Raw genomic sequence first — 3,031 nt, 5'->3', positions numbered from 1 at the left:
CAGTTTGCAGTCCCAGGAAGGTGAGATCCAGCTGGGATCAGAGCTGTGAAATTGAGCTGCTGGTGACACTTTGTCACCAGTGCCACCGGCCCGTGGGTGGCTGGAACAGGCGCTGTCACCCTCTTGTGTGACCACTGGCTGTGTTATCTGATGCTCTCCCTCATTTTTCCCTGATTTTAAGAACAACCCAGCTCCAGTTTCACTGCCAAAGCAGCTTCACATCAAACCCACGAGGATCTGAAACCGAGCTGCTGGTGACACTTTGTCACCAGTGCCACAGGCCCGTGGGTGCCTGGGACATGCAGTGCCACCCTGTCCTGCCAGTGTCCCCAACGAGCAATAATTGCTCCAGTTTTTACTGGATGTGTTATCTTGTGCTCTCCCTCATTTTTTTCTGATTTTAAGAACCACCCAGCTCCAGTTTCACATCAAAGCACTTTCACAACAAACCCACACGGCTCCAAACGTGGATTTTCCCTCCTGGTTTCCTTGATCCTTTCTGCAGTGAGGGCTGGGAGCAAGTGCTGAGCTCCACAGGTGGCTGGGAGTGAGAGGAACTGTCTTGGTGTCTGCTGAGGAAGGCAGGAGCCTCCCCTGAAATGGAAAATGCAAACCCCCTCCCTCTGAATTATTGTAATTTTGAAATTAAAAAGCTCTCAGGCAAAGATATGGGAGCAGGAATAACAGTTCTTTATTAGGAAATTAAAAATCCAAATGCAAGAGTACAAACCAAGCCTGGCAGAGTGAGAGCAGGCCTGGCACGCTGTGGGTCAGGGGGTGGCACAGCCCCATCCCATGGGGGCTCAGCCCTCCTGCAGTGCCAGCTGTGGCTCTGCTGGAGCAGGGATCCTGCACAAGGGGGGAGTTTTCCTCTGCAGCTCCAGGGCTGCTGCAGATGGGCCTGGGCTCCCTCTGGCCATGCAGGGCAGCAGAAGCTGCTCCTCTGGCAATGCCCTGGGCAAAGGCTGCTGGGCTGTGCCAGGCTCACATTGGATCCAGGGAGGAATGCTTGGCTCCTGCCCTGGGCAATGCAGCATCTCCCCATGGGATGCTGGAATTGGATCAGCCCTGCAGGGACACTCAGTGGCCATGGACAGCAGAGATCTCCTGCAGGGAGGATTGGCTGGGGCAGAGATCAAGAAAACTGCCCCAAGAACAGCAGAGAACTGCCCCAGCTCTGGCACATGGGGACAGGACACACAGCCCCAGACACTTCTTGCATTTCCAACCTGACACCAATTTCCATGTCCCAGCCCATCCCCTGCCCTTCCCCAATCCCAAATCCCTGTGGATATCCCTGTCTTTAACTCTGTTCCCATTTTCCATGATCCACCCTTCCCCTTGTTCCCAGTGGATTTAACTCCAAAATAGAACACACACCCCCAGCCACCTAGCCCATCCTGTAACGTGGGACAGGGACACAGCAGAAATTAGGAATTCCAGGATTTTCCCTTTCCAGAGTTTTTTTTGAGGGCTTTTCATGCTGGCATCCTGCAGGATGCACAAGCAGCTGTGCCTGCAGGGCCAATGTGGCATTGTGACCTCTGCACCTCCTGCTCCCTTTCCCCTGTCAGGACACGAGCTGGGGCTGGTCCCTGCTGCTCCTCTCTGTCCCTATAACTCTGAGGAGCTCAGGGATCCGTGGCTGTGTCCTGGAATTCGAGGGCATCACGGTGGCACTGGTGGGGGTCCCCTCCAACATTTCTGAGGAGGAGCTGTGGGCTCAAAGATTTCTGAGCTGGGGACACCCAGGCAGTGGCCCTGCCACCCCACCCCTGTCCCCATGGGCACCAGCCTGGCCAGGCCCCCCAACCTCTGATAAAACCCAACCAACCTCCACTTGCCTGAGTGACCACTGAGTGACCCCTGGGTGACTGGAGAGTGACCACTGGATCAGGAGTGGACAGAGAGTTCAGGCTCAGCTCCAGATCCTGCAGGACTTGCAGAGAGTGACCAGAGTCCAGGATTTCCCGACTCCCCCATGGGGTTTTCTTCCTAAATCACCCTAAATGCCCCCAAATCACCCTTGCCATGATGAGGAGAAGGCTCTGTCTGCTCTCCCTGCAGAGCCTCCTCTCGCACATTGCTCAGAGCTGTTCTCACGTCTCCCCTCAGCACTTGCAGACTAAACAAGCCCAGGTCTGTTTTTGGGACCTCTGACCAGCCCTGGCCTGGCTGATCCCGCTCTGTCCCGGGGCGGTGCCCGCTGGATGCAGTTCCAGGCCTGGGAGCACAGGGATGATTTGGCATTTCTCCTGGCCAGCTCTTGGATTTACAGCTCTGCAGGGAGGAAGCCAAGCTCCCCTCAGCCAGTTACGGCTCTGCCTCACAAACCAGCTCCCAAAATCCACTTTTAGGAGTTTTAGGAATTTTGTCCCCAATTCTGGTGCTCAGGACCCCACTGGGTTTGGCTGTTGTGGGGCTCCCTGCACCGGGGAAGGGTGGGAGCCCCAGACCTCCCTCAGCAGGGAGTGCTGAGAGATTACAATTGCTGGGGTGACAGAGATAGGCAGAAAAATTATAATCCCTGTTCCCTGGACAAGGACTGGGAGAAATTCAAAGTTTTTTCCCATAGAAAACCAAAATCTGAGAATTTTGGGCTGAAAACCAATAAGGGTTTTTTTCCCCCTTATTTTTGTCCCTTCTTTTTTCTCTTTTCCTTTTTTTCTTTTTCTTTTTTTCCTTTTTATTTTTTTCATTTTTTCCTTTATTCCTTTATTCCTTTTCCTTTTCTTTCTTTTTTTTTGTTCCTAGTTTCCTTTTATCCCCTTCTCTCTTTTCATTTTTGTTTTCATTTTGATTTTCCTTCTCATTCTCCTTTTCTTTTTCTTTTCTTTTGTTTCAGTGTTGTCAGATGTTTTGTTTTATGTTTTAATTCTAGTTAATTCTAATGTTCTAGTTAATTCTAATTCTAATTTTTAATTCTAATTCCTCTCCAGTGTCTTATGCATCTCTCTGGAGCTCCCTCTCCATTCTCCAGCCAGACCCTTCCTCCAGGTCACCCTCACCCAACCTTGCTGTTCCACCAGGG

Source organism: Agelaius phoeniceus, chromosome 22 (genome assembly GCF_051311805.1).
Source record: "Agelaius phoeniceus isolate bAgePho1 chromosome 22, bAgePho1.hap1, whole genome shotgun sequence".
NCBI lineage: Eukaryota > Metazoa > Chordata > Aves > Passeriformes > Icteridae > Agelaius > Agelaius phoeniceus.
The sequence above is the reverse complement of the archived record's forward strand: the minus strand, read 5'-3'. Positions refer to the sequence as shown.